The sequence below is a fragment of the Dryobates pubescens genome, chromosome 11 (genome assembly GCF_014839835.1).
Source record: "Dryobates pubescens isolate bDryPub1 chromosome 11, bDryPub1.pri, whole genome shotgun sequence".
NCBI lineage: Eukaryota > Metazoa > Chordata > Aves > Piciformes > Picidae > Dryobates > Dryobates pubescens.
Genome location: NC_071622.1, coordinates 25,643,289 through 25,657,652, shown reverse-complemented (window position 1 = coordinate 25,657,652; position 14,364 = coordinate 25,643,289). Strand labels below are relative to the sequence as shown.

Below are 14,364 nucleotides of genomic sequence, written 5' to 3'. Positions count from 1 at the left end.
AGAAGCTGACTTTCAGTTAAGTTGTATGAAATACTGCATATCTGTATGCTGAGAAGACATTTTTCTCTTTACATGAAAACCTGATGCCACTAAAATTACTTATTTTAATGCCCCATTGCTGCAGAGTCTGTTCTTCAGAGAAGTGTGGCCAGCAGGTTGAGAGAGGTGATTCTCCCCCTCTGCTCCACTGTGGTGAGACCCCATCTGGAGTACTGCATCCAGTTATGGAGCCCCTATTACAAGAAGGATCTGGACATGCTGGAATGTGTCCAGAGAAGGGCCAGAGGATGATCAGAGGGCTGGAACTCTGCTCCTGTGGAGAGAGACTGAGAGAGTTGGGGCTATTCAGTCTGGAGAAGAGAAGGCTCTGAGGTAACCTTCTTGTGCTGTTTATAAACTGCAAATAAGTGTAAATACTGTATGTTTTGTATACGTTCATTGCATTTCATATTTCTAGATTTCAGTGTGCTTCATTTGCTTCCAACTGAGCTGGTCTGGCAATTTTATTTTGGGGCAATTCTCCAAATTTGTCGGGGGGGGGGGGGGGGGGACACACACTAATTTCAGCCCACCACAACTGCAGAAACAAGTCCTGATTTTCAGAGTCCACCAAGGAACCTTGGTGTATTGCAAGAGTCTCTCCTAGACAGAATGCATACCATTGAGTCCTTTTTTAATATGATCTTTATCTGTCTGTAATATGTATGTTGCTAGTAACCCAAGCTCCCATTTTTGTAGAAATGAGTAAACTTAAAGATATGGGCTTATCTCTGAACAGTGGTGATGAGAAGTCATACATGTATAGCAGAACAAAGTATTAAAAAAGGGTTGCTGTCTCTGACCACTGTAGTATTCAGCCAACAATAGGCCTTGTCGCTTATTCTCTAATAAATATAATATAATCTTCCCAAACATCAATTTAAAATAATGCCCATACAAGTCCAGAATTTAATGTCATTGTGGTGGTTTGGTTCTGCATCACCTTACAACTTAGAATTTACCCCAAGGAGTGAATTACCACACTACTCAGAATTTGGAAGTTAAATGAAATTATTCACAAAAACAGGTGAAATCTAAAAGGTAATAAACATATACAAATAGATATATGTATATACAACTGGACAATAGCTCAGTTACCCCCCTGGACACAATGGTCCGGAGATCTGTTACCAGGTAACAAGTTCTCTCTTTTGTCCCCACCAATTTCTTTCCAATAACCCAAACAAGAATGATCAGACCAAACAAGCAAGGTCAGAAGCAGAGACAAGAGGGACCAGAAGCAAGAGAGAGAAAAGGAGCTGTGCTGCAAACCATATAGAAACTCTGCAGACCAATGAAATGAGATATACATATCTATGTTCTTGTCTAGCCCCTTGGGACTGTCCATCCCTTGGACTGTCTCTCAAATTCTCTGGAAAAACTTTTTCTTTATCATTTAATATTCAAACTATAATAGTGTGGTTATGTCTTTTGAGGAACTGATTTTTTAAATTATTTTTTATTAATTTTGCCTTATAAAAATCAGTCTCACTTAGAACTGAGGACTCATCCATTGCATGACTGAAATATTTTTATCATTTAAGTAGACTGATAAGACAAAGTTCAAGAAGCAACCAAAGGCTCCCATGGCAGCCTTGATGTCTGTATCCTGTTCAGTAGCTACATGGTGGAAGATGGATCAAACCAGAAAATACAGTATAGAAGACAAGTATGTTATGCAACTGATGTGCTAAGGAAACTTTGTAAATAAGCAGATTAAAGTATTATTAATGAGGAGGAACGATGTGAATACTGTGCAATCGCCTAACCTTTGGAAGCAGTTCTTACTGCAGAGTAACTGAATGGCATTAAGTCTAAAGGGTGTACTTACCTTGCATGACTGTGATGTGAGAAATATAGACTAGTCCTTCTGTGTATCTGACCAGGTTAATTAAGGGTTGGGAGGAAATGATGACAAAGTTGTGAGCTTTATTTACACTTTTATTTTCTTATTGCTGTCAGCAATCCTGAGAGTGTGACATAGGTACCCAAAGTTTACAATAATTTTACAATAATTTTACAATTCAACTACATTTCCATTATTATTTCTGAATATGCATTTCTCTGTCATCTTTCAAATCTCTAAAAGGGCAAATATAGTACTATTCATTGTCTAATAGTGTTTATTTAGGTACTTAATATCAGTTTTACGGAAAGTTAATCCACTTTTAGATATTACATTCGATCTGTTTCTTTGAATTCTGGCTCCCATTTGTATTTGTTATGACAAAGATAGAAGAAATCTTTGAACTACTCCACGGCACTTAGTTAAAATGAAATGTAAGTGTTCTTTACCCCTTAAGAGGGGATATACATGGTGTTCCCCTCATTGTTATTTATTTCCACAGATATACTGAATGAGAATTATGCTCTCAATGATGCTAGACTATGGGACAACAATATTCCAGAAAAGGCAACGATGATTTTTTTTTCTAGACAGCTAAGTTAAACACACTTTAAAACAAGCCAGTAAACTTGACCACCCCCAACTATATCTTTGACCAGAAAAATGCAATGTCTATATAAGAAGTGCTCGCTTCTCACTACTGCATTCAGAGCTGGTGTTCCTCTCAACAGCAACCGTAAAATGTGGGGCCACAGTTGCATTCATTGTTCAGTGAGCTTGTCCACATAGTTAAACCCACCGACAGCAATGAATGTTGATTGTGACCTTTTTGTAAAGCTTGGCAGGGTAGGGGAGAAACATCATGTGATGATTAGGTTGCTATCTTCGGTGTTAAGGCCTGAAAGCATGAAGTAAGGAGGAGGATGGTTAGCTGGAGGGTACAATCAACGGTCGATGGTTTTCACTTTAATTCCAAACTCACCGACAGCGTTGAATGTTCACTGAAGCAACCACTACAACAGAACTCCATTGACTTGACAGAATCCTCAAATGTCTGAAAGGAGTGGGGGGAAATAAAAAATTCACACAATTATTTAATCATACAGATGGTGCAACTTCAGTCTTTTCTCTCTTACCAACGCCCTTCTCTGCCCATCCTATTTCAGTCTTTGTGCAAGGAGCTGGCAGTTCCACAAACTTCTTTCTATGAAAAAGAAAAGATTATTAAGGCTTCAACAATATAGGAGGGGGATCCTGACACAAGTGAATTAATGTTGTCTGTTATGTCAAGAAACTGAACTTCATAGCAACCCAAAACATAAGATCCCATACATGTACAGAGCTGGCTAAAAGTGGTGTGAACAGTGCTGCCATTTGTAGATTGCAAAATTGAGTCAAATTTCCTCCACTGACATAGTTCATTTGGATTTAAATTTGCTTAGGACTGATGAAAACTACATTTTCATTTGAAAAACTTGAATTTCTCAATAAATGTCTTAGAGACAAAAGGCCTTTTTTTAATTATTTTTTTTTTGTTTCTCCCTTACAAGTTGTTGTACTTACAGAACCTATTCTGAGAGTTTCCAGGAGGAAAAAAGGCAAATGTACATCAAAGCTTGATGACCTAAATTTCTTTTCACGTGCTCTTTCAGGTGGCCATATCTAGAACTTGATTATAGTGCTTATATAGTGCTTATTCTTAAAAATTTCCTTTTCCCAACCTTCTGAGCTCTCCAACTCAATTGTCCTATTTTCTAATATAAATAAATAGAAAGTAAAGAAAAAAATGTGTAGGGTTGCAATTTTCATGTTGTAGGCGGAGGGTTTTAGAGGCTGAATCAGCAGGCAAAGCACTGTAACCCAGGAATTTTACCTTATTTGTACTTGTGAGCAGTTTCCCTGCAGAAATGTGGTCTTGAAGCTCAGCTGGCCTGAATTCATTTTTGCTAGGTTCACCCCTAGCTTGTTGCAGTGAAACTATGTGGCTGATTCATTGGCTTCTATGAATTGCTGATTTACCTTGTCCTTTGATAAAAGATGTCGTACCCTTTCTGATCCATTTATGACTATCTTTAAAATCTTAACCAAACCTCCCAAGATTTATAAAATTTGTACTTGTGTAAAAGGAAGCAACACTGAGAGTGCAGGTTGTAAGTGTGCTGCCTGTACCTATTTTGTAAACAAACACATACCAAGGACTTGTTTCTTTTCAGTAGTGGTTTTGCATGTAGAGGTATTTAACCCAACTGTACTTCTATCAAATATATCTAAAGGACAGAGTAATTAATATAGCCTACTGGAGAGCTAGATAATGGAATCAACTAATTTTTTTCTTTTACAGTAGATTAGATATGCTGTGTTTCAGAAGGCAGCTGTGATTATGAAGGCATCTAAATTATGACGGTGGTAGAAGCCCCATCCCTGGATGTTTTTAAGGCCAGGATGGACGTGATTCTGGGCAGCCTGATCTAGTGGAGAGTGTCCCTGCCCATGGCAGGGGGGTTGGAACTGGATGATCCTAGAGGTCCCTTCCAACTCTAATAATTCTGTGATAATGTAAATTCTAACCAACTGTGGCAGTCAACCCTCTGATACACCATCACAAGATATTTGCTGCCAATTCTTTAGCTCTGAAGTTTGGTGGGTTTGGAGTTTTTCTTAATTATTAGTTTTTTCGTCCATTGGCTTTTCTGTAGTTCAATTTCAAGGATGTTACAAAAGGAGTTCCTTACATCAGCATGAGTGATGAGGAAATAAGGCTCTCCAGCTCAGTAGTCTTTTGTGCATCTGCAACTGTTCAATATTGTTCTAGCCAAATGAATAGACTTTACAGTTTAGGGGGCTCTTACTTAACATCTGCCCTATTATAAGCTTGATTTCTGTATGATATTTCCTTCAGCCTTTATTCCTACACTCTTATTCCCTCCTTCCCTGTGTCACTTCATGTTTCAATATGAGGTCTCACTTAGCTGATACCTGATAGTTAGGATGGGGTGTAGGGGAAGGAGGGGGAGCTCTGTAGAACTGACAGCTAGGTAGACTGCATCTTAGAAGGAATTACTTCCACAGGTGCTGGCTATTCCCTCCCTACTTCCTGTAATGGAAAAACGTCAGTATGCCCTTGCTTACCTCGCCTCTGATGAAACAGGCTGAAACTTGTAAGTACAAAAACATAAAAAAAGTATTTCTGAGCTCCAGCCCTGACTCCTGATGTGTGCAGGGTAAAAATGCTTTCATCTTCTCTCATCTGGTTTTCATTTTAAAAAGAAATTTTACTGGTCTTAGCTAGCTGTTACAAATGCCAGCTTGATTTTCAATTTTATTTCAGATCTGCAGGCTTATGTGAGCATTCAGATTGCATGTGTGGGTTGTTTGGGGTTTTTTCATTGTTGTTTTTATTTAAGGTTAGTAGGTCATAAATAAACCAAAGCACTTTCCTTGCTGTGAGCAATAGGGTCATGGTGTACATGAAATACCGCTTTAAAAATATTGGAACCTAACTTGAATTGACAGAGGTACATGAGGAAGTAGTTCATTGTGCTGTTGTAAAGGCCATAGGGATTTGGACTGCTAGAGCTGCCTGTTTTAGGAATAGATTAGATATCTCGTCTGATGACCTGTACTTAATTTAAGTGACTGCCTTTGCCAGCTCTTCCAGAGGGCAACTGTGTGAAGTAGAGCATCTCATCTTCAGTCTTCAGTGCTTTTCCTCCTCTTGATGGCCTGACCCAAATTGAAGATATGGGTGTTGTGCTGCACAAACAATTACTTCCATCCTATGTGAACTGCATCTTTGGTTCTAATTAGTTAGCTTTTCCATTTTGATCTTGGTACCTTGAATCAAAAGACTTGTGTTCAACTTCATGGTAGTGGTTAATACTGGCGACTGTTACACAGTACATTCACGTTTAACAGCTGCTTTATGTAAAGCAATGAAAAAATCTCCCTACTTAGAAATGGTGGACAGAATTATGAAGTACTATTCTGCTCTGCTTATTGCCCCACCTCTTCCTTCTCCCTTCCCCACATAAATGCTTGATTATACATCCACGATAGATGTCAGACAAATCTGGCTTGCAGGCTACTTCAAACAGCTGCTTTAGTACTTGTAACAATCTTCTTGCATGTATAGCAGTGAGATTGTTTAGGGACAAATACTTAGATGAATCCATAGATCTCTGGTTTGGGAGGATTTTTACCCTTTTAGCCAATTTCACAGATCACAGAAAATTTATTGAGGCTGGAAAAGACCTCTGAGATCATCAAGTCCAGCCTATGACCTAACACCACGACATCAGCTAAACCATGCCACCTACTGCCACATCCAATCTTTTCTTAAAGAAAATTTCCCTAATGATGCATTAAAGCAGCCTGTCCAGATTGCAAACTGATTAAGAGTATATTAACCTGTTTGTATAAGAGATACTCTGCATGGCTTATGGTGTCTTTTATCTTTTGCTGTCGTTGAATTGATACTGGAAGGTGGAGTGAAGACTTTTCAAAAGTAAATATTCCTTTGTATAAAAGGAAGACAACAGAACAATAGTGTTGATACTCATACAGCTATATTGTTGACTACTTCCACCTCCCATTTGCGTTCTCCTGCACTCTGTCAACAGGCTTTCTGTTACACACTTGGGGACAAAAAGAAGTGCAATGTGTGGATGCATTTTTAATGTGTTGCAAGAATGAATTCCAGTGGTAGTTTCTGAAAAAAAAAAATGGCACTAACAGCCTTGGAATCAGATTCTTGGCTTAGTGTAAACTGACAAAGCTGCATTGACCTCAGTGGCATCTGCATTTACACCAATCGGTACCTGGATGCTCATCTGGAAAGAGAAGTGAAGTAGAATGATCAGTTATCAGTTCTTACCACCTTTTCTACTTTTTGTGTTGAGTTCCTTTTTTCTTTTTTTTTTTTTTTTTAAATGAAACCTTTTCTTAAAAGACAAATTTTCATGTTGTGCTGACATATTTTTTTTTTAACATGCAATAAATTAGCACTGTGTTACCATTTGAAGGGGGAACTTTAAGCTAGATCCTGACTGGAAAGGCTGAAAGTAAAATTATTACCGTTGGATACAAAAGAAAAATAATGACAAAGTCTATATAATGCATAGGATTGCTAATGAGAATATAGAGCAGAGGCATAAACAGTTCTTCCTCTCTTGTCTTCTGTCACTTCTGCTTGCAGCTTTCCTCTCTCTTTGCTGGGGCCTTGCCAGGGTATCTCTGTTTTGACTACTGTGTGAGGTAATGAAGAAGAGGGAGGGAATGGGGGAGGAGCTGAACAGGTCCCTTGGGTCTCCGTTCAGGGGGATCTGAGGAGTTTCTGTGTTTCTTATAAATGGTAAATATATCTATAGTATATTTTGAACATATTCATTGCATTTCATGTTTCTAGATTTTAGTTCACTTGTAAATAGAGCTTCATTTCCCTCCATCTCAAACTGAGCTAAGTCCGGCAATTTATTTGGGGGAGTAATTCCCTCAAATTAGTTGGGGGTTAAATTCAACCCACCACACACTAAAACTAAATCTAAGTATTGACACTGTTGTACTTCCACTGAAAGGAATCAAATCCAGCTAACTAAAAGTTATTAGAGATTCAATGCACTCTTAGATGACTTTGAGTTATATGCTGAAAGTTAAAATACTGTGTGGCTATCGAGAGGAAGTCCTTTTTCTGACAAAAATAAAAGTGTTTCTTCTGTGGTCTTAAAAACAGCAGGAACAGAGTCCAATAACCTTCATTGTGGCCTAAGCCCCACTGCATTCTGCAAGCACTACCTGTATTTGTTATTGCAGTGTGTTGGAGTAGAACATTGGCTCCTAATTCCTAATGCAGTAATTTTAAGGCCAATGTTTTTCCAGAGATCAAATTAGACAATCACAATGTTTTCATCTTTCCTTCAACCTATGGAAACATCTTTGTAAACCTCTGCTTGGGAAGGAAAAAAAATGTAAATAAATAAAAAGATGTTTTAAGGAGTAACACTGGAATACAGCCATTTCTGGAGAAACGTAGCAGCTGCATGACATCTTGAAGCACTATTGCATGCCAGCCTGAGACAGGAGGGAAAAGTGTTTACATGCTGCACTCTATAAGGCTGCTTTTTTTGTACATTATGATAGGTAGAAATCTGAATTTATGCAGGATTGCCTTGATTCTTGCTGATGAAATAAGAGGAGGAAAAATTCTTGGCACACTAGAAAACACTTTTTTTTTTTTTTAAGGCAAAATAATAACTACAAGACTTTCTAAAACTAAATCAGAAATCGTTTGACAGTCAGAGCCATCACAGAGCAATCTGCAGTTCCTTGAGTCTTATCAGAATTCTGCTGGCCAACACACGACTCTGCTTTCGAAACTAATCCCGTGAGACGTTTGTTGCATCTCTGCAACGCAGGCTAGGAGCTGGCGTGCTGATTAGCCAAGCTAATTTAGGAAAAGAACAAATGTGAGGAGAAGCAATGATTTTAGTTCAATTAAATATTTGATTGCGCTTCCAGAAATAATTTAATTGCAGCATTCAAAACTGTGCTTTGCCCATTAGAATTTTACCTGATCAGTGTTTTGGTAAATTCTGATAGTAAAGACACTTCCAACCCAAAATGTAATGTAAAAATACCCAAGCATAGCTCATCTTTTTGCTTACTGCTTTAGACTTAAGTGTACTTCCACCGAGACTTTTATATCTGACCTATTGAGCCTGAGTCTGCAATTTATTACTTCATGTTACAGGATCACAGGATGTTAGGGGTTGGAAGGGACCTCAGGAAATCACTGAGTCCAACCCCCCTGCCAGAGCAGGATCCTAGAATCTAGCACAGATCACACAGGAATGAATCCAGACAGAGCTTGAATGCCTCAGGAGACTCCACAACCTCTCTCAGGATCCTGTTCCAGTGCTCTGTGAACCTTACAGTAAAGAAGTTCTTCCTCATGTTGAATTCCTGTGCTGTAGTTGATATCCATTACCTCTTGTCATATCACAGGGTGCAAGTGAGCAGGGGCTGTGCCTTCCTTCTTGACAGCCAGCCCTCAGATATTTATATACATTTATTAGATCCCCACTCCAGACTGAAAAGCCCCAGGGCTCTCAGCCTCTCCTTGTAGGGCAGTACTCCAGTCTTTATCATCCTCATAGCCCTCTGTTGGGCTCTCTCTAGTAGACCCCTGCCCCTCTTGAACTGGGGAGCCCAGAACTGGATGCTATATTCTAGGTGGGGCCTCACTAGGGCAGAGTAGAGAGGGAGGGGGGAGGATGTTGTTTGTCCTGTTTAAAATTATAAGAACCTTTCCAATGCAAAAGATTGTGGCACTGGACCTATAAGCTTTGTTTTTTGTTGAAAGCTAAGGAATTGGTGAATAAATTCTAATAGTGCCTGCAGTTTCCCAGCCTTTTGGATGACAATTCTCTACACTTTGTTGCTGGAACACATTACTATTTATGGAAGATATGCACATATTTCAGTGTCCACAAATCATACACAAACATCTGTTCTTTAGATCAGTAGCTGGAGTACAGTAACTGCTCTTTACATTAATAGCCAGGAAATAATGCTCACTCATTGACATTAGGCTTAGACTTTAATTTGTAGCAGATATATCAGTAATTTAATATTTTTTGACAATGTAAGTCAAAACAGTACAAGCTGCAAATGCAGTCAGAGTTCTGTGTGGCTTGTATCTGAAAAATATCAAATGGAAGTTGTATGATAGAGGGGAGAAAAGACCAATGTGATCAGCTCTGCTAAAACAGGAGTTTCTGTTAGTCATCCTCTGTACTCATTACTGCCTTTGAAGGGAATTTCTTACTCTCCCCTTCCTTAGGCAGGCATCCTTTTCTTATTTGATGAATCTGGTTTGTGTGTACGGTCTACATTTTTGTCTTAGTAATATGATCTATTTCCCATGTGAACCTGCAGGCAAGGTTCTAAGGCCAGTAACTGTGAAGCTATGCTCAGAAAACATATGGTATGTGTGGAAACCAAGACTGTGGAGAAGCTAAAAAGATGTGGAAAAGAACAATGTTGGATGATAGTATAGATGGTGGAGGAGAAGGCAGGGGTGTGAGTTTTATTATTTTCTCTCTTCAATCTCAGTATGTTTACATCAAGTCTTTTCAGCTATAAAGAGAAGAATCTTTAGGGTGTAAACTACTTAGAGTTTGTCATATGTTCAAAACCAGATTCCTTGCTTGTGTTTTGATCTCTTTTGTCTTTTTAGTTTATCAGAATGGGGAGTTGGTATTTAGGGGATAGGCTTAGATATGTCAGCATAGCAACAAAATTTTCATAGAAAATATGTATAAAAATGGAGTTTATATCTTGTCTTTTGGCTTCTTCACCATGACTGTATGAAATGCATATATTCAGAGAAAATTTGTTTGGGGAGGTTTAAATAATTTTGTTTAATTTCTGCGTCTGATTTTTAATTATTTTTAGAAGCCAGCAGAAAAGGTGCTGTTTAAGTGCAAGTTAGCTTAGGGATTCTCTATGCCTATCTTGCTGGCAGAGCAGAGTGCATTAGCAGCTAGCTTTAATATCCCACCCCCCTCTTTCTAATTCACTGTAGGAATGGACTGCAAGAATTATCAAATTCAAATAATTATGTTCCTGCTGCACAAAGCTTCTTTTGATCAAGAGCAAGTCATTTGAACCCTAATGTTTAGTGGGTAATACTTAAAGCCTCATAAAAGTGTAGTGATGGGTAATATCTCATAGTGCTTTGAACATGTGAAGTGCTATATAAACAATATAAGGCTATTGCACACAGCTCAGGCTATTAGCATTGGAGGCACACTGACCCAGGCCCTCAGAGGGGAAATGTCTTCACTGGAAAAGAGGCACCTTTTTGTGTTCTGGCTGCCTTCAGATTAAGTATTGGGAGCTCTCTAAACAGTATGCAGAGAAGTAAAAGAATGATTTTTTCCCAATATTGTGTTTATTAGTAGTGGGTAATAATTATAGAGCAGTCAGTTAGAACCATGATTCTGAAAATGTCAGGAGCGTAAATCATTGCCTGTTTGCGTTATTTTCATTACTGCAATAGTATTTTGGCATTCTTGCTTTTTTTCTTTTTCTTTTTGAAATGTCTGTATGCAAATCGATTTGTTGCTACCATAGTATTTTTCATGTGTAATCTGAAACAGATGAAAGGCTATGCTTTACCTTTGTTCCTAAAAAAATCACTGTATTGTACAGAAGTAAGACCTCTAATGCAGTTTGAGACTATACTGAACGCTCCCTGGGTGTCTGTCTATAAATGTTGGTGGAATCGTGCTCTTAAGATACCAACATAAGTTAAGAAAATAAAGGGGCACTTGTTAAACAGCTGATGTAACATCCATCTATTAGAGCTGAGAGTTCTGCTTAGATGAAAACAAAATTTTCTTAGGGTTGGTGGAATTGCCTGATTTGCTTCACTTTGATTTTTCCATCATACTTTCTATACATTCTGACAAATAAAGGCAATTGCTTAGGTTCCACACAGACGTGCCTATCTCACAATCATTACAATGGGCAGTCTAGGGAAGTGGAAAAGCTCTTTAGTGAGAAGAGGAAATTCCTTGAACACTTTTTTATGCCAGTCATTGCTCCAGATTAAAAACAAAAGAGGTTGTTTGGTTTTTTTGTCCAGAGTTGCCAAAACATTCTTTTTGCCCGTTGGTGGTGTAACTTTTAATTTTCAACAGTAGAGACCATTCTAAAGAATTGGATTTTTCTACTTGCCTGCTTTTTTTGTGTGTATGTCTTGAACTAAGCTTTTAGGCATGTTAAATGATGTAAACAAGTTTGGAGTTTTGTTACTGTTATCTAGGAACAACCATTCAAAACAAATATGCTATTGACTCAGTCCTACAAAGCTCTGAACACATAACAAGCTCAGGCTTTGAAGAACTGGGCACACAGTTTAGATATTTAGCATAGCAAAATCCATTGCAGTGCAATTGCTTGTGCTGGGTCCAATGATTTATAGCATAAATCCAATGCATAATCCTGTGTATTTAGGGAGCAAATGCCTAGTTCACTGTTTTCTATTTTAACTTTTTTTTTCCCTTTCTTTTTTTTTTCCCCCCCTAATTTCATATAGACCAAAACAAGCGATGTCTTTTCTGCTCTAGCAAAGACATTTTTAAGTCATGTATACTATTCTAAAGAAAAATGGCCCACAAGAAATAGATGCAATATCCCAGGAACTGTTATAAAAGCCTTATCTTTATTGTTGAAAAATAGTGCACCCTTAATGTTTTTAATCTGCCTGCATTTTTGTGGCGCTGTCTACATCTTCCTCTTTGTCCCTGTTGAGCTCAGCTGTTCTTGCAAAAGCTCTTTGTGCTCCAGTGACCACTGCAAACTCTGAACGGACAAAATTAAGCTGGACTCCTAATTTATTTTTCTAACAGTAAGTGAAAGTTGAAGGTGGTCATTGGCCCAAAAACCTATGGTGAAAGCAAAGATGGTTTTATTGGAAAAGGGAAGTGATATTTGGTCTCCTTTTCTCTCTTTCAATCCCCTTTTGCTAATTTCTTACAACGTTTTTGCTTTGTCCCACATCTCGGAGTCCCAGGAAACTGCAGATTCTACAACCCTGGGGTTTCCCTTTTTGCAGCCATCTGATGTAGTAAGGTAGGGTAGGCCAGGAAATGTTTAAGACCTCAGCTGAATCTGGTTTGTGAGTCCAGATTCTGTCTCTTAAAACTGGGAAGAATGATTGGGAGGTTGGCAATGAAGTAAATGAATGAATGGGGTGGGGGAAAACATGAACAAGAAAAGCTAGGGCGAATTATTAAACCATACCCCTTGCTTCAGGTATTCTTATGTGTGTTTTAATATATGCAAGCACACACGCAGACAGTTTAATGCAATGGAAGAAAGGGAACTATCTCTTCCTGTTGGAAACTTAAGAGCATCAGATTTGTATGTGTGTAACATCTAAAAGGTTCAAGTGTAATCAAAACATAGTTCTACACAACTGAGTATTGCTTCTCTGACGTACCTAATACACTTAGCACCCAACCTGTAGTAAATTAATAGCTTTTGGAGTGGATTCATTTCATTCAGTCAGAACTTTCTCTGAAAATCTCTAGAGTTCCCCCATTACCATTGCAGTAACCACTCTCAATCAAAAAATCATAACCTGAAAAATCATAGGTGATATTGGTTATCCTCTGAAGATTTATTTCTATATCAATACCTCCATGGATTTGTAAAACCTTTCTTGTTTAGGTACCTGCTGATTTTTCTTGCTTAAGGTAACTGGGGAATTTCATGTTCACAGATTAAAGTTTCTGTGCTGCTTAATGGTCTTCTGTTTGTACTTTAGAAAGCTCTGAATTAAATTCTATTAGGCGTGAAGGCTCCATCACTTAAGTCCTGTGGTAACTTCACATTCTGAAGACCTAATGCAGAGACATTATGGTGACTTTTAGCAGATAGGATGAACTTCATTCTTAGTGAATATGACCCAGGTGCTAAAAGGCTATAACTGAGAGTGCTAGGTTAAAAGCACAATCAGCTTGGTACATAAATATTACATGACTGTACCTTTAATGGGTTCCTATCATAGACTTGCTTTGTTTAAAGATTTCTATAACCCTGCTGATTTATTGCATCTTTTCTAGAAGTATGCTGTTAGCAGGATACTCAGCTGAAGCACTTTCAATCACGTTGGAGGATCATTATACTTTCACTTGAATAACTAATTAGCTGCAAGAAATTAACCACTGCTGTTTAGCACAAAAACACTTCCAAGAAGGGCTTTCATTTTTTGTTGTGGAAAATTACCTCAGGCACTTGAGGAGGTGGACAGAAGCAAGAAATAACAGTCCTGCTGCCTTTTAATATAACTTTTGTTTCCAATTCAACCAGATAACTATCAGGGAACACAGCTGTCTGAAAGGGGCACTGCACTCAGACTTAGGATGAATTTGTTCTCATCTTTCTGGTACCATGAATCTGATGACTAACCTCATCTCGTTGGTTGAAACAGGTTGAAGATACTACATGCTGTGTCTTAAGGCCATGGGAGACAGAATGTTAGACTGAAATAATAAATTAATGAATAGGAAAGAAGGAAGATTATAACATGGCCAAAGAAAGGCTATATAAACATTCTGTTTATGTATCTGGAACTTGTTTTTCTTGTGAAATGTGGATTATGATGAACTGGCACAAGAAGGCCTAATCTGAACACCTTGCATAACAGCTCAGTAGTATTGTCAGATGCTATTCATAGCACTGCTAAAATAATGTGAGACAGGGAAATGAGGAAGGAGAATGAAGAGCAGATAAAACACTTAACGATTTGCCCCACCTCTCCTAGGGCAAAATCTGGAAAGGAATAGAGGATGAACTGTTTCTTGGATCTAGATTCTTCACTAATATATAAAACTCATTTAATGAGACAATAACAGGTTGATTACTTTTTTCCCTCTGGAACTGCTATTTGAAGCCCACTGTTTGAGAAATAT

The 14,364-nt window shown here is 38.2% G+C and overlaps 1 long non-coding RNA gene across 2 annotated transcripts in view; it reads right to left on the bottom strand.

The window, feature by feature from the left end:
- Nucleotides 1-1,971: 1,971 nt before the first annotated feature.
- LOC128897546 (uncharacterized) overlaps nucleotides 1,972-14,364 on the bottom strand; it is a 68,093-nt gene continuing 55,700 nt past the window's right edge. The window contains exons 4-5 of one of the 2 annotated variants that reach the window (XR_008462443.1): nucleotides 2,868-2,939; nucleotides 1,972-2,783 (exon numbers count right to left, since the gene is read on the bottom strand). This is a non-coding gene — a long non-coding RNA (uncharacterized LOC128897546). Of the gene's footprint in view, nucleotides 2,784-2,867; nucleotides 3,090-14,364 lie in introns of both variants that reach the window. The other variant, XR_008462442.1, reaches the window with a different exon arrangement.